The following is a 24,415-nucleotide window of genomic DNA, read 5'->3' on the forward strand; positions in this document are numbered from 1 at the left end:
ATGGGATTTTATTTCAAAAGTTTTTATTTCATTTGTCATAAGTTTGAGCATAATTATTCAGGACATCTTGAAAAACTCGTGAAAATCAAACTGTAACCGTAAACAAGTAGTTTTTGAAAGATTTTTGACATTGACATAATAATATTGTAGATGCCTTATAAAAAAATAATATTTGGGGGGCCTTCATTTTATATTCTTTTAAAAGAACAAATTAAGTTACTGTTATTAAGCAAACGATAAAAATTTATTTAGAGTTTTCTCTTTTCTGCTTTTTTTTTTTGGTCTTACAAATTTTTCCCTTAAATTTTTTTTTGTTTTGTTTTTAATTTTGTGTTCTCTTATATTTTCCGTTTTTTATTTTTGTTACTTTCTTCATTTTTGTATTATATTCCAGTTTTTTTTTTGTGCTGAATAGAGCAATAAAACTGAAAATAATTGGGGTTTTATTGAGGGCAAAACCGGTCTTTTCTTTTCATATTAATAACAACTATATACAAAAAAAAATAAAGTACATAATAAATATAAAACATATTATATGTATGTATAATATTTGTATAAAAATATTGTATAATATAAAACATCATAAAGGATATAATAACGTAAAAATAAAAAAAAAAAACAAAAAGAGGATATTAAAAACAAAAAAAACACAACAAAAAAAAAGGAGAGCGGAAAACAAAAGGCAAAAGCGGGAATGAGAAAGCAGCGAAAAATTATTAGCATTTAAGAATGCTATTTTAAAGGCTAAATAAGAATGTCGAGGGAGTCGTAAAAGTAATAAAATATATATTAAAACACAAAAAAAGAAAGCAAAAAATATTGTAAAGGAAAAATAGAATGAAAACATGAGGCAATCGAGTTGTTTTTGGTGAAAACCAAAAAAACAAAAAAAAAAAAGGAAACATGACGTTCTACCATTTTGTATTTTTTTTCCAGTTTTTCTCTTCCTGGCTCTTGAATTTCTGACATAAAAACTGAAATTCAAAATTGATGGACAACTTTTATAAACTTATTTATAGCTATAGGCATACACGTACATAACATGTGTGTGTATTGTAATTCCGCATATATATACAAAAATTAACCCAAAATAATAAAAAAAAGCAAAAATAAAACCCTCCTATATAATATGAGGGGCATATTTACCATTTTCTTTTTTTTTTTGTTCTCCTCTTATATTTTTAATTTTCGGTTTTGGGTTCCCATATTATTCTTTACGTATATAATATGCAATTATATATTATATACATAATAAATATATTTTATAAAAGACATTTTAATAGTCTAATTATAATTTTCAAGGCTGTAAACAACAAACCGAAAACAACAAAAAAAAAAATAAATAAATAAACTTTTCGGACGCGAATATTTTAATGATTCCATTTTTTTCCATATTTCCTTTAATTTTCCTCTTCGTTTTTGTTTTAATTTTGGTTTTATAGCCCTATATACATTTATGTATTTAAAGAGGATAGAATTTCTATATAAAACCACTATACCAACCAAACAAATTTTTTTTTTTGAAAATATAATAAAATTTAGGTTAAAGAATGTTAAAGATTATATCGATTGGATACAAATTAATATAATTGGCATAACGCAAAAAAAAAAATGAAAAAAAAAAATTGAATTAATTTTGAATTATACAAAAAATCAAAAGAGAAGAGAATAAGACATTTTGTAAGGTCATGTTCAGGACATTTTAATTGTATTAATATTTTGTAAAGAATTTTGATTATAAAAACTAAAAAGGAAAACAGAAAATTAAAGAAGTTTTTATCAATTTTTATTTTTAAATATGATGTAATGAAAAATTTTTAATTATTATAAAATTAAATTAGCAAATTTATAATAATTAAAATACAGAATTCAAATTCAATTAATTTCAAGACGAATAGTAATTCAAATAAAAAATGTAGGTGTTATTGAAAATTTTTTCATAATTTTCACTGACTTTTATTAAAGTTAGTATTTAATTCAGGATAATGAACAATTTCAGTAAGAGGCAGTGATGTAAAATTTAAAAAATTTTATTAAATTTTGTGGGCGTACCAAACCAGAGCTGAGAGTACCACTTTATCAATCTGGTCTATATGCACTACATTATATTATTGGAACTCATACATATTTATTCACGTATATTATAGTCATAAAAACATTAGTCTTAGGCAATTTCAATTTTCTTGCAGTTTAGTTAAATTTTATTCATTGTTGTAGTTGCAAGAAAAATTTTCAATATTAGTGGTTTTCTTTCTTTTTTTTCAAATTCTTCAAAAATATTCACTTCATAATTGAAGAATTCAGAGGGTTGCTTTTTGAAGAATTCTGAAATTTATTTGGGTACCAATCACTCCATATCCGCGCTTTTTTAATTTGACGTCTATAATTTTAAGTTTATAACATTTTTTCATGATTTACATTTTACTTTATAGTAAAATTATAAATTTTTAAAAACTTGCAATATCCAAGCTAGAAATAAGGTTGCCGGCACATTACTTATGAGCCACTAAAATAAAAAAGATATCTATTTTAAAAATTCAAGTATCTATAAACTCCTTCAGTGAATTTTACAGCAATTCCGTCCTAAGCAAAAAAAGAGATCCCGACTTTTTGAGTTATAAGTAACATAATAAATGGCACATGACAAATATACGCCATTTTTACATGAGAAATAAATAATGATGAAAAAGTTGACAAACAATGTAAATTTGTGTATTCGGCATAATACAAGAAGGATACTGTATTTTATTCCTTAGGCGAGGAATATTACTTAGTTGAGCGTATACCACCGTACCAATTTACTTCTGAAAACATTATAATTAGTAGCCTGGTAAGATGTGACGAATTGAAACAATATTTTTAATAGAAAACTTGCGTTCGATCAACTTAACTTGCGTTCCTTATAAAATGTGGAAGACAAAAAATGCCACTTATTAATATTGCTTATCAAATTTTGATGTTATATGAAACTATTTAGCATGCCAATATTTTTTGTAATGATTAAGTTCTCTAGATATTTTGTAACAGCAATGATATTTTGAAATTGACGTGATTAGCACAATAAACGTAACATTATTTAAATATTAACACAACTGTGTTTCGTTAAATAAAATTGAAAAGCGAGTTAAATTTTAATAGACTGCAAGAGAATAATATTAATTTTCTTACGTTCACAATATAATAGTATAAAAATATAATTAGTATAATATTCTTATAAATATTCAGGATGCAGGCAAGATAAAATTCAATAGCCATAATGCTTTTCTAAATTAAGTGGTTTTCCTATATTATTTTTCTATATTCACATGAGCAGGAGAAAATATTTTAAATGCTGATTAGAGTACTTTTTTTCAGCATTAATAACAAAATTTATTTACTATACAAATATCCACATATTATTCTATATTGCTTTTGGTATTTTCTTTTTTTGTTTTACTTTTTCATGAAAATCCTTTTTCACAAATTATATCTATATGAGAATCGCCAATAAAAATATTAAATTATATGCGGAATAGGTGCATATTATGTATACAACACAATATACAAATCAAAATTAGGTTGGTTTATATTTTAGCCATGTATATGTGACGTGATTATATTTTCTAATTACATTAACCTATATTCTCATTAGTCTAGTTTATTAAACTATATTTTATTTTAATTTCCTAATTTTATAATATCGATTTCTTTCATTTTCAATGCTTTATAGAAATATAATATTATGGTACCTTTGTAATAATATTCTCCCCCATATTTTTAAACTTACATATATAAATTTCATATATCTGTATATGTATAATATGTGTTCAATTTCATAATGTACTATTTAGTAAAGCATGTATTTAAATTTTCGATTTGGCAAAATTCATTCCTTTATAGCTTATACAATTTTATATACCTACATTATTATGGTACCTATTGGTATACTTATACCGTTTACTTTACTATTGTAGTTACAAACGTTATAATTTTAAGTAAAATGTGACTTCCGTTCGATTGCTAACTAAATATGTATCTATACTTATAAAAAAAATTAAAGTATGTTAGTGTGCTAATATTGAATTTTTTGTATATTGAGTGAGTTTTTTGTTGATAACATTTTATTTTTATTTGAAAAAAAAATGTCCTTGGCTATTGCTATATCTAAAGTAAAAAATTAACCGGATATGTAAATTTTACATTTAAAATTTTCACTCACACAACAATATTATTTAGGTGGGCGTGTATTTATAATAATATAATTAGAATGAATTATTTGAAAAATATTATTTGCAAAAAGAAAAAGTTTAAATTTTAAAATGGCTGGTCAACTTGAATGAGAACGACAATTATTTTTTTTCATTTTATATTTAAAAGTTAAACATACATATTTTTCCGAATTTCTGCATGTAGATTAGATTATATTCGTAGAATGGCAGGGGTCAACCTCAGACCTGGCCATTGCAGCTCTAAAGAATTATTGTAATATTCTACCATTTATAAAGAGCCAGCTACGCCTATAATTTCCACGTAATTACAGATTCATCCAAGAACCACTTCTCACAGGTCCCCTCAATTGAGCATATACATCACTACATATCTCCCCAATTCGATCCAATCGCTCCCTGGCCAATGCTTCACAAAAGGAAATAATATGCTCAGCCATCTCATTTTAATTATGACAAAATCTACACAAACGGTCCCTAGGTTGTTCCAATTTGTGCAAGTTACGGCCAAGTCTACAATGCCCAGTGAGTATTCCGCATTAAAGTATGATATGGAATTTGGTTGCTTATTTTTTCAACATTCTCTTATTTATTCTTTCTTTTACTGGGGGCATTTAACGATTTGTTATTTTTATTATTTACTCTCAATGAAAAAAAATTAGTTGCTGAAAAGATATGTCAACTGGTTGGTAATGGTAATCGATCATAAAAAACAAAAGTGTGTATGGAAGAAAAAATATCAAATTTAAAAAATAAAAAAAAGTATATATAACAATAAAACAATAAAAATCTACATTTATACTCGTAAATTATTTCATTTATATATGAGTGTGTAAACGAGTGTACCTTATTTTATTTAAATATAAAACAAAATTTTTTAGAACCTTTAATTTTGAAATAATTTTGAAATGAAAATATCATTAAAAGGATTGTGACATTTGACCTCTTTTAATGGTATATATTTACTTGGGTTTACCGTCATATTCAAATAGTTATATAATAATAATTATAATAATGGGCTGATATACATATAAGTATTTTATAATATCCTTTTATTTTACCACATTATATAAACACACTCCCACAAATTATTATTATTCTATGTTTTATGCAATATGTATATGTATATTTGTATTAGAGTGTTATAAATATAATATTATAATATTTATTTCGGTATGTGAGTATATAACAATTACATTAGAACAATAAAATCGATTAAATATAGAGAAAATATTAAAGTATATTTTATATCTTTTTATTTTACTTTCTCGTTATTGTTATATTAATTTTCATTTCATTATTATTTTAGAGTATATTTAAATTTTTTACTTTTAATCATATTAATTGGGACCAAAATGAATATTTTTAGTGAATGAGGAAGAATTTTATTTTATAAAAGGATAATAATTTTAAATAATATGATAGTATAAAATATTAAAGATTTTTTTTTTAGTTTTAGATGACATTAAAATTATTGTTAGGGGAAATAATAATAAGCAGCTTTATTATACCCTTTTTATTATTATATGTATGTTGCGTATGTGTGCCTGTTGATGTTATATTATTAGATGTGATTATTTATTGTGTTAATAAATTAGTTTATAATATATTATAATTTTTATTGCCATTTAACAAAACCATAATGAAAATATATAGCTATAATAATATTATGATTACATTTATAATAATAATTTAGCGTGTGATATTATAATAATTTGATTATACGTCGAATTGGCATATTTAATAAATTATTTAATTTTACATTTTCGTCCTAAATATGTTATTTAAATGTAATTAAACAATATTTTAAAAATTAGTTGTTAGTAAATAATTTGTTTAAATAAGGACATTTTATTCAACAATATTGTGTTATATTGAAATTTTTTGGTTATTGTTTAAGATCGTTTATACCAAAAAACCATTTATGAGATCAAAGCATGTAATTTAAGTTTTTTGTAAAGTGATTTTTCATAATTTAAACTCACATTTTCTCAATTTTAATTTGTCATTTTTCATTTCATATTCAAAAGTTTTCAATTCGGAATTCGTATTGTTCCTCTCAAGTGAAAAATTTACCCTTTACGAAAATTAAATTTGAGAATAAAAATGTTCTCCATATTCTAAGTGAACACTAAAATATTTAGTATATTTTATTTAAATATTGGTTTATTGTTTATTCTGAGCAGATTGTTTGCTTTATATTTCGCGGCCATTCAATGAATGTTTATTCAATGCTGACTAAAAAATAAAAAAATTTTTAGGTAGATCTTTTTATTTATTAAGCAGATGCTTTCGACCTTAGCCACCTAATTATACTTATTTCGAAATTATAAATAAATTTTAACATGTTATACAATCAGAAATTTAAAAATATAATATGAACTTTCTCTTCCGACTCTGGCTTTTTCGAAGAAACGCTCTTTTTAAATTTAATAAACAAAAAAATTATTCTACCTTCAGTTGCTTAATCATGAAGAAATTAAGTTTCCATATTAAAATTTTTAATATCGTGTAAATTTCTTCAATATTTCTTCAAATATTTTATGCCAATTTTTAGTCTTATTTCTTACTATACTACTCTCTTATTATACTCGTATTACAATATAATGATGAAATCTAAAACTAATAAACTTAATACTTCTTAAAAATAATTATTAGAAAAAAAAATCCCATCAGTTTTTAATGTAACACGATTATTCTATAATTTAAATATTTTTACTCATTTTTAATTTAATGCAAATATAAATAAGGCGATATTGTTAACAGGTTTTAATACAAAAAAAAAATAAATGAATTTTTTAAAGTATATAAGGGTAGATGCCATGGTAATTAATAATTCCTAAATAAGTATAACCTTAATTTTTCAATTCAGTTTAACGCTTATTAAACCATGTTAAACGTTTTATAACCAGAAGTAGGCATTTATGCCTAAAATTATTATAAAATACGAAAAAAAAGCAGGAAAAACTTACTGTATAAAAATTGTTCACTTTTTTTTTTTTTAATTAACAATAACGGTATACAGTTTATTAATGCTTGTGTTAACAAATTATAATATAATAGTAACGTGGTACCAGGTAGGTAGATATACATAGGATCATATTATAACCCTCAGTTTTTCATAAGTTCAAAAAGTATGACGACATTATAAGAAAAGAAAAAATTGTTTTTAATAAAGTATGCATATAGCTACAGTAAACATTACTCTCTTTTATGGCAACATATAATATGGAGTCGGAATATTAAGTGCAGAAAAATTAAAAATTAGAGTAAAATTTGTTATACTATATAACAAAAAACAAAAAAAAATTCTACAAAACTCATAATAATAAAACCAGAGCTATATATATACTTTTTTCATTCACTTATTTTTCATTACTCTGTTCTGCACTTGCTACTTGTTATTAATCCTTTTTCTTTTTTTGCTATAAAAGTTATAATATTATATAGCATTGCTATTAGACGGTAATAATTTCGTCTTTATAGTTGAATTTTCATAATGCATTTTAACACATAAAAATCGTTATAGTGTAAAACTTAAAACTGAAATGAATTTTTTTTCTTTTTTTTTTTGTTTACTATGCTTTTACTTTTCTCTGTTTTTTCTCTTTTTAGTGTGTATACGGTGTATATTCTAACGGTATATATTAATATAACGCTTTTATTCTTTGTCTGATTTTCATTATATTCTCTTACTGTTGTTTTATTTTTGTATGCTATTTTTAACTTTGTTGGTTTTTTTTTCATCCAATGCACATATTCGATTTGTGTTGATGTTTGTAGTTGACATTATACACAATGCGTGAAAAGAATTCATACGGAAATTTCGCTACTTATGCACTATAAAAAAAAAATTCTGAATGACATATGTAATGTTATTCAATTTATTAGGCTAATTATACATTTTAAATCATAAAATAAGATTTATAATTAAATTTATATATTATTGCATAACAGTTTAAGTTTAAGAATATATGAATCTTTAAAATTGGGAATTTATTTGTTATGTAAATAGCTTCAAATAAACAACACGACACTCTAACAACCTAATCACGTATGTCGCTTTTTCATCTTGCTTTTTATTCACTTTCAAATCAGAATTTTCCGTTTCTCTAATGAATATTAATTCATTTTTCTAATAGGGTTCCTAAATTTTTCAATTGGACTTTCGAATTTTTTTCAAATTGTCGACTGAACGTTCACATACGAAATAATTCTTTTCACTCGAAAAATACATTATACAAATATATGAAAAGTGGGTAACTGGCCCACTTTCTTCTCACTTTGTAAGTAAAACAGATAGACGATCAGGCTCTAAATATGTTTAAGGAAATAAGGTGTAATATTCGTAATAATTACTTCATATTGCACGCTACTTGCGAAATATTTTATAATGTTATTCGTCCGAAAACTGCCAGATGAAAGAGAGTGCAACAATACCCACAAATGTGGCAAACAGTAAGTTTTTATAAGTGAACAATGTGGTTTCTTATGCAATATTATTTGATGAAATTACTTAAATAATTAAATTTATTCAATAATAATATTAAAATATCAGTTTTTCTCAAAAAACAAAAAAAAATATTTCTCTTGAAATTTACTTAATTTGTGTTCCGTGGTTGATAATATTTATTGTGGTTCTTTAAAAAATTTTCAAAAAAATTTACATTGGAGAGAAAAACATTTAAATTATAAATTTCTTAGTCAAAAGCTACGATATCAAGCTTTTGCTTGATAAAAGGGTAAAGTTGTCAAATACACATATACAGAATTTTTTTCCAGTACCCTCTTGATTTTCGATTTCACTTTCATTTCATTGCCTATTTCATTTGTAATTTCATATAATGATAGTCGGTAAAAACATATTTAATATTTTTCCAACGTTTCTAATGCGTTTTTTTTTGCAATACAATTTTAATGTGCACAGTATACACAAAGAAACTTTATTATTTTTATTAATATATGTGAGTAGGTATCCTTTTTTTATGCATTTTAATCTTCTCCTTTTATAATAAACCATAATAAAAAAAAAAACTTAATTTTTCATTCTACAAAAAAAAAAGAAGAGACGGGGAAAAAATTAAGTTTCTCACATCCGCTACTGACGTACTTTAACTATATTTTTTGTTTTGCACTTTTAAGAACTTCTTTTTATGACTTGTACAGAGATTAAATTTTTTTTTATAAGAAGAAAACAAAAATTGTTATGAAAAAAAAATTTAATGCGAAAAGAAGAAACCATTGAAATTTCTATTACCGCCGGTGAACATTTTATTTTCATAATTTTTTTTTCTCCACATTCTAAACATACACACACACAGTTTTCTCTTTTTTGCGTATATGCTTTTCACGCCTTAGAATTTCGCCTCGTCATTTTGTTGGTTTTCGTTTTTGTTTGTGTTTTTTACTTATGGAAAAAAAATATTACATAGTAGGTCTACATATTAACTAAAAAGAAAAATGCACTTTTTAATGTAATAAAAAAGTAAAAAGAAAATTTTTTCATAAAATTTTATACATTTTATTACTATGGATTTGAACTTTTTGTACTTAAAAAATCTGTAACGCGTATACTAAATATTTTGATTTTATGCTAGCTTTGTAGATGTAGATAAAAATAGTGCGAATCATGAAGTAAAGATAAGCTGTTGAGCATGTTGTTTAGTGCTATGTATAAAAAACTAATGGATAAAGTGAAAATAGAAATACTGTATTAGAAATTTTGTTGAGTATGCTAAAAATTGAAACGTGATCGTTACTTGCTGACTTTTCAATGAACTTTGCATTTACAGACAAACTTAAGTAGAAAATTTGATTTTTGTTTTTCTTTTCTGAAAGATATTCCGAATAGTATAAGGAAATTTTTGGAGAAATGAAGAATAATTAAATTGGTAAGTTAAAATTTGAAAATTCATATTTTATGTAATAATTGGCTACTGCCCCCAATTGTATGCAATTTTTGCGTGTGTTCTACATGCTGTTTAAATGTATTTTAAATTCAATTATAAATTTGTTTTTTTTAACCCTCCTTTGTTCTTAAAAAAAAACTACGTTGTTATACTTCATGTGTAGATTTCTACACATATGAAATATCTATTATTTTTTTATACTTTATTCAAATCAAAATGTAGAAAAAGGTGAAAATATATTAAATTAATTTATTTGAAAAAAATTTTGTGCAAACATATCTATTGTGCTCCGCTTTACAACATGGTTTTTTGCAACAACAGCAGATTGTCTCATGTACGTTATTTTTTTTCTTTGAATCTTTTTCGTAGCAAATGTGGCATCTACCTCTTCCTTTGAGCTGTTCTGGAATGGTTTTTAGGCGTTTTGAAGCTGGGGCTTCGTTTTCAAAATCAGAATCCTGTTCTGTTATATTTTGAAGCAGTGATGATGACATCAAATAGCCAAAAATCTCATATGTGTAGAAATCTACACACATGGGACAAAAAGAGATATTTTTAAATTAAGCAGTGACATCTACCTTAAAGTCTTTAAAATTATGTGTTTCTGGTATTAAATAGAGAAACTAACAAAGTCATGAAGTTTCTTGATTTTGGTGACAATAGTTGCCGCAAAATTCATAAATAAAAAACTTTTTGTGTAGGTTTCTACACAAGGTATAAAGGAGGGTTAAAGAAAATTTAAGAATAAAACTATAATATTAATCTTTAAAAAATTGTTTGTTTTCCTGTCTCGTCTACAAACAAAGTGAAAACAATCAAATTCATTTAATTTTTCGGGGTTTTCTTCTTACCAAAAAAGCTCATATACATGTTAAATTCTGCCCATTCCCTTTTGGAGGTTTATTTTTTTTGTTGCTTCCCTTCTTTATACCCGTACGAACGTATGTTCGAAGGGTATACTAAATTTGCCTTACCGTTTGTAACGCTAAGAAATAACGGTGTTAGATATAGACTCAAGTGTATGTTTTTGATCAGCGTCAAATTCTGAGTTGATTTAGCTTTGTCTGTCCGTCCGTCCGTCCGTCCGTCCGTCCGTCCATCCGAACGATAACTCAAAAACTAATTTAGCTAAGTCCACCAAATTTTCACAAATGATTTATTATAGTAAGTGCCAGAACCCTATTTAAATTGGACATGATCGGGGTACCGGTTCGGGTAGCTGCTATACAACTTCAAAATTTATTTGGCTATATCTCAGAAACTATAAAAGTTATGGTATTGAAATTTCACACAAACGAATATATTAGTAGGGCCAATGTGTCACATAAAAGTCGTTGAAATTACTTGACTCCTTCTGGTACCTGGCATACAACTTCAAAAGTTATTGGACTATATCTCAGAAACTATTAAAGCTATGGTATTGAAATTTCACACAAACGAATATATTAGTAGGGCCAATGTGTCTTATAAAAGTCGTTGAAATTACTTGGCTCCTTCTTGTACCTGCCATACAACTTCAAAAGTTATTTGACTATATCTCAGAAACTATAAAAGCTGTGATATTGAGATTTCACACAAGTGAATATATTAGTAGGGCCGATGAGCTTGATAAAATTCGCTAAAATTTCTTAGCTCTTTCTGGTAGGTGCCATACAACATCAATAGTAGTTTGGCACAACCAGTATTTTGAATAACACATAGTACTGAAATTTTGCATAAATTAATATGGTAATACGGCAACTTAAAGTCATAGTCTGCCCCATAGTTAGTTATGGCACATTAGTTATTCGCGCATAGGATAACAAATTCGTACGGGTATCACAGAGTTGACAAGGTCAACTCTATTTTTTTTCTCGTTTTCCTTTATATTTGTGTGATGTTTTCGCTTTGATAAAAGTATAGCTATAGTGAACTTTTTCTAAATATTATTTTTTACAGAAAGAGGATTATATTACATTTATTGTAACTTACAGTATTCTATTTAACAGTAGGTATACAAAATAATATGTGTGTGCACGTACCTATATTATTTATCATAATATGCTTACATGATATTTATGTATCTACATAAAACATAATGTATACGTTCCAGTGTAATTTTATATTACAAAGCATAATAATATAATGTTAAATTACTTTATTGTAAGTTTTTTTTTTACTACTGCCATCATCTGGATATGAAGTAAAAAAAATAATAAAATATTAAAAAAAAAATTATACAATTTCATACTGTATATATGTATGTGATTACAGGACCTATGTTAGACACATTATAATAATACATTATGTGCGTTTACATCAAAAGTTTGAGCAAATTCAAATTGTGTAACAGAATGTTAAATACCAAAATCAACGTAAAACCTTAAAAAATTTGAGGGATTTGAAAAAAATTTGGAAAAGTGAATGAATTATGCTATAACAAATAAATTAATAAAGAAGATTTTCTAAATTTGGAAAGATATGCTTTAGTATGCTATTACAAGTTCAAGGCATTTCTATATAAATTTTTGATGGAAAATCTGCCACAATAGTCGTTTTCCATTGCGTTTACAAATTTGACTCCAAATTCGTTTTGGCCAAACGGCCTTTGAAAACACATTGAAAATTATTCCGCATTTTTGTTGTAGTGGCCAAAAATTGTTTTTAAAAATATACATGTATGTCATGTATTACTTCATTTGACAGCAACAGTGCATCTGAGATAATATTAAAAATACGAAGGTAGATTACTTAAATATGATATGAAATGTGGGTAGGCAAACATTATATGCATGAGAATACGAAAAAATATTGAAAGCGAAAATTATAATGATAAAAACAAAGAGAAGAAATCAGAGGATAAAAATAAAATAATAATGTACAAACAAATTTTTGCGGTTTATTGCGTTTTTTCCATAAGTTATGTCGTGTATAACGGTATAGTAAAATAACGGTATATTTTATAAGTCTCGCAAAATTTTATATTTTTTTTCCAAATTTTTTTCTTTTTTCGTTATTTTCGGCTTTGTCTCTGCGAATATTTTTATTGTAGGCATGCACACACGTACATTATTTTTATATATGGAGATAAAACGTAACATACAACTACAAAAAAACACCAAAATAAGAAAGAAAATGGGATGATATGACAGTGAAATAGTGGGATGAGATTTTTCATAAAAAAATTTTTTTAGTACATATACAAAAAAAAAGAAAATTTACACAAATAAAAAATTTATACAATTATTATTTTTGTTTTTTTTTTTAATATTAATATTAAAGCACAAATATTAGTTTTTATATAACATCGATTATACAAATAGCTATACATATATAAATATACAAACTAAAATGTAACAGACTGGATATTGAAACTGTCATGTTTAAATAAGATATTTTTGGTGCCATCACAAAATCAATTTAATTTATTGTGTACGCGTATGTGTGTTTATGAATAAAATGTGACATTTTACATCTGCCGTTTACATTATGTGCATTACAAAATTTACCGTTTCAATGGGTATTGTTTTGAATTTTCGTAATGTCACAATAAAAATTATTGTATTTGAATTCCATATTGTCTTGGTACAGTTTTTAAATCCAATTCGACTTAAACATGATTTGCTGAATCAACTTTGATTACTTCTGAACTGAATTGAAAAACCATATGTCTATTTGAGTGCATATTATAGAAGAATACATGAACCTGTACCATGTATTGCAAATATTTTACCAGGAATTTTTGCTGTATTTGTTTATACTATCGTACTTATTATATAATAACATGCCTATACTATTATAGGCATGTTATTACAAGTCATAGTTTTAACTAGAAAGTCGCCGAGGGTTTCAATATTAAAATTATGAAGGTATATGAAATATTTGTAAAAGAACTATAAAGACGAAATTACACATAATATGTAAGAAATGCTCAAAACGTTAATAATTTCTTATATAAGCAACCTGAGATATTAGATTTTTGGATGCTCCAAGAAAGCAATCGTCAAACTATTTTTTATGAATAATAGTTAGAAATAGTAAAATATAAAGAGAAACCATAAAATCACCAGTGTGTTTTTTTTAATGAAATTTTCATTCAAGTTTAATTTTAGAAATTTTAAACTTAATCAAAGCATTAAAATCCTTATTTGAATTATCAATTAAATTAGGAGTTAAAATCATAATTTTGACTTTTACTTCAATTCAAGTAGTTTTTCTTGTCAAATTTCAGTAAACTCTGATCTGTAAAATGAAATAAGTTAGAAAGTAGGTTGAACGTAAGTTGAATAAATTCTTACACATTTTCAGTTTAAATTTTATTTTTAAAAAATAAAATACACACACAACGTTATATCATTGCACCCAAAGATATGCAAAATTTATAAATGTTATGTTACCATACAAAATAGTTAATTTCTAATATTGTATTTTTAATTAGTAATTGTATATTACTAAAGAAGTCATTTTGAATGCTTAACCCATAATTGTTTTGCAATTCAAAGTAATGAAATCATTCTATTCTAATGTAATTTTGTAGAATTCCATTTTACATACTTAAAATGTAACTAAATAATTTAAATATAGAAATTCACAAATACAAAACTATTTTCTTTAATGTACTTGTAAGATTATAACGTGTATTGCAGTATTCAATATATCTATGTAATAGTAAAAGTATTTTAATAATTGAAGAGCAAATAAAATTGCATATGTTTCATTTTGGATCGCGTTTCTATATAAATTCTACTATTTACTATATTAATTCTTTTTTTACAATGTTTCATATATATATGTGTATTAGTTTTATTAAATAGTTACATATATGTATGCATAAGAAACGGGATATATTAAGAACCATATTCGTAGACTAATAATCCCTACATTTATAATCTATAATATCATATTACATGTATTTCATGTTCGTACTTGATATGGCTTGTTATGTGCTAGGTGTGTATATTTGAACAGTAAAACATAAGAAGAATGGCGGACTAATAGGTACGGAGAGTGGAAAAAAAATTAATATCAATAAAATCGTATAGGAAAAATAATAGTGAAAATGTAGGGAATAGAGAAGTAATGGGAGTTGCAAACAAAAAAAAAATACAACTTAGTTGATTGCTAATATGTTCAGCTGTCTATTACATATTTTACCATTCATATAATTCTGGGTATATCTATGTATAATGTTTCTATAAAATTTTTACCGTTATAATTCTTTCTATGCCATTTTACTTTATTTGTTTCTTTTCTCTCTACATATTTTATTTATTTTATTTTTCTATTCAGGCTTTAATAACTCAATGACTACATTTGATACCCTTTAAAAATTTTCTTAATTTATGACACGTAAAGATGAAATAAGGTTTTTAACTGTGAATAGAGAATAGTCGTATAATTGCGATAAAAGTATAAATAAAAAATATTTATATATAAAACACTACCGTTTATATTCCGTAGAATACAATAACCATAGAATAGTCCATAGACATACATATATGAGTATAATAATATATTATGTTGGCAGCGTATTTTATATAGGTATATGCTTTGGTTCTTATAAGGTTATTATGAAAAGGTAATAAATTTTCGTTTTCATCTCTCTCCAACATTCATTCAAAATTTTATATTATGTACATATGTACATATATTTTTTTAAATGTTAATAAAATGAAGTTCTATAAGTATTTACGTCCACATATGGATATTAAACAAGTTCAAAAATAAATGTGTATTATATTTTATGCATTTATATAATATGTATATCTATACAAATGAAATGAAGTGTATGTTGATGACATTTTGTTGCCAATAAAATCAACAACATAAGGTCATTATTAGGTTCAGGGATTATAAGGGTTTCTTGCTTTTTTCGTTTTTTTTTTTTTTTTAATAAAATGTATTGTGTATATTTTATGAGTAAAGTTAAATAAATTAGTTTTATAAAAGCATTATAAATTTAATTAATCTATTATAATATTGAATACTAAAATATCAAAAATTTTATAATATAATAATTTTTAATTTATCTGACTCGGTAACGTGAAAAAAGTTTAGTCAACTAAATGTAAAGAAAATGGATATTATAGAAAGCGAGTTGGAGCTTTAGCTTAAAACGGAACTCACTATGAAATTATTATAACATAGCACCAATTTATATAGAGAAATATTTCCACACTATGAAATATATGAGACAAAAGGATATTCCGATAAGGAAATTTACACTTCTTGCCGATTGTTTTAATATTTTACGATTATATTTGTGGAATTTATCCAACTGTTTTTTAGGCAAAAACCAATTTACGCTAATTTTTCAAAGGGATATTTTTGTCGTTTGGAACATTTGTCGTTTGCTCAACTGATATATGAAATTCATTAAAAAAGAAAATCATGAACTACATTTAAATTTGTAATTTCTTAAATTTTTAGAAATTAGAGATAATATTTTTTAGATTTAAATATAGATTTTAATTGAATACAATAGTACTAATTTGCCGACTCTTTTGTATATTAAATTAAAATTAAATAAACAATAACACGTTATAAATTTTGTAGAGCCACGCGTGTGTTTATTTTATTCTTTATTTACCTATTTATTATGTAGATTAAAACATGCAATATTATAAAAATATTTTCTCTATTATCTTATTAAAAAAAAATTCTATATAATTATGTGAAGATATCCCAGGGTTGACATACTTTTCTTCTAATATATAATAATACAATTTAATTTATCACATATTCATATATGTATACAAGTATATAAAACGTTGTTATAAATTATTGAGGATAATAAAATAAATAAGTGAAAATTGAAAGGATATTTTTAATGAATACACCCGTAATAATTTATTTTGTATTATTATACATTTTATATACTCGTAATATTATACATAATAAGTTTAATATTAAATTTTATACCATAATTTGTTCAGACTTATTTATTTTTTATAGTTCATTTTATTATATTTATGAGTACATAAAATAAAACAAAATGAAAAGAGAAAAGGCGAAAAATTACTATAATAAGAAAAAAAAATTAATACTAAACAAATAAAAATATTAATTTTAGTATAAAGGGGCGGTTAGCTCTTAAGTGTTTGGTAATAAAATTTTCCCAAAAATTAAAACAATATGCGCATAATTAATTAAATTTATTGTATCTAAATTTGGAAATTAATAGATATCTATAATTACAAAAATAAAAGATATTTTTAAATTTAAAATTCCCCAATTTAATGTTGGTAAAATGTTTTGAACGTATTCCATATTAATAATATTGAGTTCAAAAACATACTATTTCGTATACAGATTTTGTAAAAATTAAATTGAAAAATTCAAGTTTAAACAAAAAATTTTAACTAAAAATAATTTTCTAGTTGGTTTTTTTCAATTAGGACAAGATTAAGTTTTAATTTTCTTAGGGACAGGTAGAATAGTAATAAAACAATATTCTCTACGTTTCTTATACAATATATGCAATTATAATTAATTTGCAATTGTTAATCAGGAAATACCCATTCGGAAATTAGATAATTCGTTAATGACTAGTATTATGGGTAATCACATTGAATGTTTATTGTAATTTTCAACAATTTCCAGAAAATTTTGCCAAGTTAATACACATAGATGAACTAGTAAGCACGATAAGAACTTCCATATGAATAATGGATGACATTGTATGCGCAAAGTTCTAATATAATCCTTCAACAAAAATCTTCATTTTCCGCAAGGACAGAGCCAAGTTCAAAATAAAAAAAGAATTAATTGTTTTTCCTAAGCATTTATCTTTATATAATTTTCATATTAGTTGCATATAATTTTCATGAACAATTGAGATGTTAAATTTCAACTTAATATTAATATTATATTTCTGTTTTTGCATAAATTTCATTTTTTTTTTTTTATTCTTAATGAATAATACATACCATTTGCAAAGAATACAAAACTCTTTAATAATTTTATAACTTTAATACCTACTATTGCTAACGGAATTATTATTTATCTAGTATTTTCTTTATTTGAAGCAAAAGACAAGGCGTGTACAAATATTTACATTTTTATAAAATTAATGCCTTGCCGTTCATGAAAATATTGCCAATTTTTTGAAAATTCTAAAATAAACTTTAAAATTTTCCTTTATTTCATATTTCCAAACAATCTAAGTATACACTTGACCCATAATATTTCAGTTTAATACACAAATATTTGTTAAAATTATCAAAATATTCACCTGAATAAATTATTATACTAGCATTATCATAATATCTTTAAAACACTGAAGTATTTATAATCACGAAAATTTATACTATACATGTAGCCTACCAACGAAAAGTAAATATCTTATGAAACAAAAATTAGATCGCATGATCCATTATTAAGATTGAGGTCTATTTAAAAATAGCTCTTAAAACAAAAAAAAAATTTAAAAAGAAAAACAAGACAGTAATATTATATTTTGTCTCTTACATAATATTAAAGTGTCGATATCATAAAATGTCCTTGAATATTTTTGTTATATTTATAATATTATATCGAAAATCCATTGCTATAATATTATTTATAGGTATGTCCATGTAGAGGTACATTTACAATTTTTATATAGTCATAAATATATTACAAAATTTTATATGAAAATATAGTAATTTCGTGTTAATATTATATTAAAATAATATAAGATGAAACTACAAACAAAAAAAAAGGGAGAAACAAAGAAATTATAGAAAAAAAAACAACAAAAATTTAGGAAAATTTATGATTTTCTCTAAATTAAGGACATCTTCTTTTCTTTTTATTATAAACATTTTGACATAAGCTGTGTAGAACCAAAAAATCTAGTCATATAAATAACCAAGGGATCTATAATATATGTACATGCATGTAAGGTATACCCAAATTCTATAATAATAATAAGTAGTATACCATCATATAATTTAGAGGTTTTGTGGTATAATAAAAAATAAATAAAAAAAAAAGAGATAGACATTTGATCCAATTTTTCGACATTTTCTTTTAAAACTATCTGATTTATTGTTATGTTAATAAAATGAGCGTCTCATATACAATTTATGAAAAAATTTTTCTAAATTGTAAGAGAAAAAAAAATTTGATATTTTTATTGTATTTTGTAATTCTCATATTAAATATTTTTTCTCTTAATAATGATAATAAAAAAAAATTATTGGAATAAAATTGTTCTATTTTTGAAAAATTCTCTAACTAAAATATTGTTAATGTGAAATTCAATAAAAAATTTTGGTTAATCACTTATTTTGCTCAATATTAAAAAAAATCAAATTGACATACACAATATATGAAATTTTACTAGCACATATGTAATTAAGAGCTTTGGTGGAAATTCATAAATGGCTTTTTAATTTATCGCTACAAATTATGCTCCTAATATTTTTTTGAATAATTTTTTTGCCTTAAACAAGTTTATTACCAATATGTTGGAAAATTAGGTACGATTATCCCTAGCTAACATATTGATTTAATTTTCAATATGAAAAATTTAATAACTAATTCCAAGGAATTGATTTCTCAGAACAAACTATTTCAAATATGATTTCATAAAATTATTAGTGAGAAAACAAATGTACAATGCAAAAGACTTTTGTGTTCTTCTAAAACGTTGTAATTAAGCTACGAAAAGTTTTATTATCAAGCTTGTTTCATCAAATGTTGTTATTTATCTACGAGCTTCTAGAGATATTTGTTCTTTAGCTCGAAATGTTGGTTGGTCTCAATTTTTTAAAAAAAAACAGAAAGCATTCATTTTAACATTAAGATTGCTAAAGTATTTGCTATCTTAAATTTGATTAATTTGCATTGAAATCATTCATCAATGACGTAATCAGGGGCTTTCAGAGATAATTCGTGGTCTGCGGCAACTGATTTTTAAGAGGCCCTGAAATTTTTCAAATATAATGCATCAAAAAACGGAATGAAAGAAATATTTTAATTGGGGTTTTGCGCGTTTTCATATAAGCAAATTTAAGAGTATTAACTATGTCCGAATAATCTAAAGCATGCAATTTTATAATTAATGTTTATAGTTGCTAATCTTAATAGTTGCCGATAAAAGGTTTTAGTAAATCAAATTTTTCCATAGTGAATTATTTACTTGTGACTGCACAGACGAAAATTTTTAACATTTTTTTCATTGAAGACATATTCTCAAATTTAAATATTTTTTTTAAATATTGAGTTGTTAATTTGAGGTCCCGCAGATAGAGAAGCCTGGGGTAAATGGTCCTACTATCCTCCACCTCTAATAGAGCCTGACCATAATCATTCCCAAAAATATACGGCATATTCTTAAAAATAAGTGGGGCTTACACCATTTAGTAAGTTATATGTTAAATAATAACAGTAAATACAACATCAAAGTTAAATTTATATAGATAGTTACATTTCTTGAATAAAACAAGGAAATAAATTTAAAAATTGCATTCACGTTTGAATTTCAAATTAATAACTCTCTATTTCAATACGTTCGCAATAAACAATATCACTAAAAGAATATAATTATATAATAAAAATTCTATTAATAATTTCTTAAGTCATAGTCAGATACATCTGACTGATACTTAGACTATATAGAAGAAGAAAAATATTGGTTTTGATAAAATTGTTGTAATATTTTTCACTCCAGACAACGAAATATTACAGAAATTAAGAACCTTAAAAGTCAGCTAAAACTTTTTTTTTAGTTTATTGTTGTTTTTTTTTTTTGATATAATTTCCCTTCTCAAAAGAAAATTTATATTCATATACACATGTTTTTGTCAGTTTTCAATATCCAAAATTAATTTTGGAAATAATTTTTTTTTCTTTTTTCTTTTTATATTCCTTCTGGTCACATTTTAATGATCTCATGTTGTTGACAAGAGCTTTTTCTCTTATTTTTCTTCTTTTTTTTCATTTAGTTTTTACAATAAGAACCATATCCATTCCCCCAGCCACCTTCCTTCATTACGGTTATTTATTGATTCGTCCGATTTATTATTTTCATCCTTTATTACAATAGGTTGTCTTTGTTCCTTACTTATTTCTTTTACAATAATCATAAATTGGTATCCTTTTTCTTTCTTTCGCATTTTTGTTGTTTTCATTCGATTTTTATTGTTACAAATAAGGGGATCTTATAACAAAAAAAAAAACAAAATCAGAAAAAATTAAAAAAAGAAAAAATATAAAAAAGTGAAATGACAAGGACATTGAGGAGTACAAAATTTGGAGAAAAAAAAAATTCATTACGTGACAAATTTTGATTTAGGGAATTATAGGATTGAAAAATAAATATGAAAAAGAAAAAAATATTGAAATTTAAAAAAAAAAGTTGTGATTTTTTTTCATAAAAATCAATTTAATATAAAAAATATTTTACGGGATTAGTTAAAAAAAAAGCGTTACAGAGAAAAATAAATGTTGTTCTTTCGTTTTTTATAAAAATGGACATCTGGTTTAAAAGTTTATTGATTAGATTCGCCAGATGGTTCATTTTAAATAAAATGAATTAAAATGTGATTATTTTTATTTACAAATATTTATTTTATCATGCTCGTAAATATTACATTTCAAGTTATCATCAGACATTTGATTATAATCAATAAGGAAGTTCAAGCGTATTTGACCATTAAAGTAAATTATTGCCGCGTAAATTTAATATTCAATATTATTTATCAAAATCTTACAATATTAATAAAAATTTTTCAGCTTATTTTGAGTAGTTTCAGTTTCCTTAATGTCCTACTTAATGCTGGTGGGCAATATTTACGTAAAATTTGTTATTATCGCTTTCAACACATTGAATTCTAACTGAATAATTTCCTGCACTCTGGAACCTACATGAATTAATTATCATATTGTAGTTCTTAGAGTACTTACAGAAATACTTCGAATTTGATATTCTACACCTGAAATCTTTATACGCTCCAGTATACTGAATTTATTATAATAAATTTCTTGTATCCCCTCAAGTTATGTCTAAGTGAATATGGACAACAAATATTACAATATTTATGATGAAGATATCAGAAAATTAATATTCTAAATAAATTTTCACAAATCGGAATTATAACACAAAAATAAAATATTGCAAATAGCTTATTAAAGATTTCTAATTATAATGTACGTAGGTAACTACATAAATAAAAAAAATCAAATTTCTTAACAATATAAAAAGGACTTTTTTTTATTAGTCAGAAAAATGTAAGGATAAGAAATAAATTCAGTTCTATCTTCGCTTCGGAAATAAAAATACAACTAAGGATAATTTTAGTGTTGCCTTTTTATATTGAAAAAAAAACCTTTTTTCATGGAACACAAAGGAAGATATTTCTATCCTTATTATTCAATAAATGCGAAGGCAAAAATAGCATTTTAATATAATAGCAATAAATAGGAATATAGAACGAAAATATGAATTTCCTTCAAAATCAAAGTGAAGACTGAATAACAGAAGAATACACAAACTTTTGACCACATCATCACTCTTAAACATTACAATAATACTGAACATTGAATTCTTAACTTACGTGGTGTTAGTCAACTAAATAATATTATGTCTACACACTTTACACATGTACATGTATAATAATTTTTTATTTTTACATTGTAGACTTGTGTTACTTTATTTTATATAAATATAAAATTTATTTGTTTATAGTGTATTACATAATAATTATTATTTATGTACATGATAGCGTTGTGTACAAAACAAGAAACAAAATCTTATTAATACTATAATTTAACAAATTGTGCATGGCAGGGTACACGAATTTAGTCATTGTATATTATACACTTAGATATTAGATAAATATATAAAAGTATATACATAACGTATGATATGTATAAAAGTTCCCAAGTATTAGAAAAAAGAAGTCAATTCGTAGAAGAATAGAATAAAGAAGAAATATATATACTTATTAAATGAAGAATATAATATTATGTACAAACATAATAACAGTTATAGGTATGTGTTAATATTGTTTATGATAATATAATATAAAAATTTTTGTAATATAAATAAATTTCAGATTAATATTTCTAGAATGAAATTTTATTCACAGTCATGAATATATAATATTATTTAAGTATATAAGAATATTAAAAAATATTTCTGTGGGCTTATGTTATAAAATTGTAATTTAAATTTAATGTAAATAAGTAAAGATTTTATACTTATTACACAATAAGTATCATTAAAAGTTTAACACAACTATTGGCTTAAGGCTATTAGAAGTGTATAAGAAAGTTTAATAATGATTTTACAGTTAAATTACTTTGGATACATAATTGCAAAAGAAATTTCATTCTTAAATTTAGAGAATTACTCAAAAATATTTGAAGAATTTCGAAAATTCAGATTTGGAATAATAAATTCTTTTTTGATATTCTTTAGTTAAATTAATTCCACTAGCCAAATTCCCTGAAAATCAGTTATTTCTGGTAGTAAACGTAATTCAAATACTAAATTTCAAGAAATTCCATCAATTAGTGCCGTAGATGTAAATGTAAATTTTTTATTGGCCAATAAATTGGCTGTCTGTTCGGTTTCTGATTTTCTAAGAAATTTCTAGATTCATTGCTTTCATTGCTCACCCCAAATTTAAATATTAAATTTCAAGGAAATTGGTTGATTATTCGTCTCTAAATGCGCAAAAACTGTAACATCGGTCGCAAAATGTTCTAACTGCCGAGGCTTGATATATCTCAATAGTTGATCAATCCATGACATAGTCGAAATAAACTTTCACTAAAATCGGTTCAGTCAAACTTGAGATATAAGCGTGCACACACTGAGAGACGGACCGACAGACCAACACCTATCTGAAAAGAGTTTATTCACGCTTCTCTACTATGAAGTAGTGCGTTCTCACCGAAAACCCAACACTCGAAATTTTTTACCATTGTAAAAATTTACAGTTTACAGTTTGTAAAAATTTCTACACTAAGAACTTTTTATATACATATTATCAAATCATAAGTTAGGTAGGTGCTATGCATAAGTTTTTCAATAAAATTTTCTTTTTAAGATTCCTCCTAAATTTATGCAAAATATTGTAGTAATAAGAACACATAAATAATTTTTTATATTTAATAAAAATTATTAATTGTTTATCAAGCTATTTTGATAAATTAATGTGCATAATACGAGTCCTACACACAAATTGCTAAAGTAAGTGGACCTCCTTGTACACCATATTTTTCAACACAACTAATTTTTTTTTATAAATTATATACCTACTATTTATTTATTTATTATAAATTTTATTTAATTTAAAATTTTTGTTTTTTACAATTTTTATTGGTTCT

The sequence above is a fragment of the Condylostylus longicornis genome, unplaced genomic scaffold (genome assembly GCF_029603195.1).
Source record: "Condylostylus longicornis isolate FDR11 unplaced genomic scaffold, ASM2960319v2 ptg000135l, whole genome shotgun sequence".
NCBI classification, from domain to species: Eukaryota; Metazoa; Arthropoda; class Insecta; order Diptera; family Dolichopodidae; genus Condylostylus; species Condylostylus longicornis.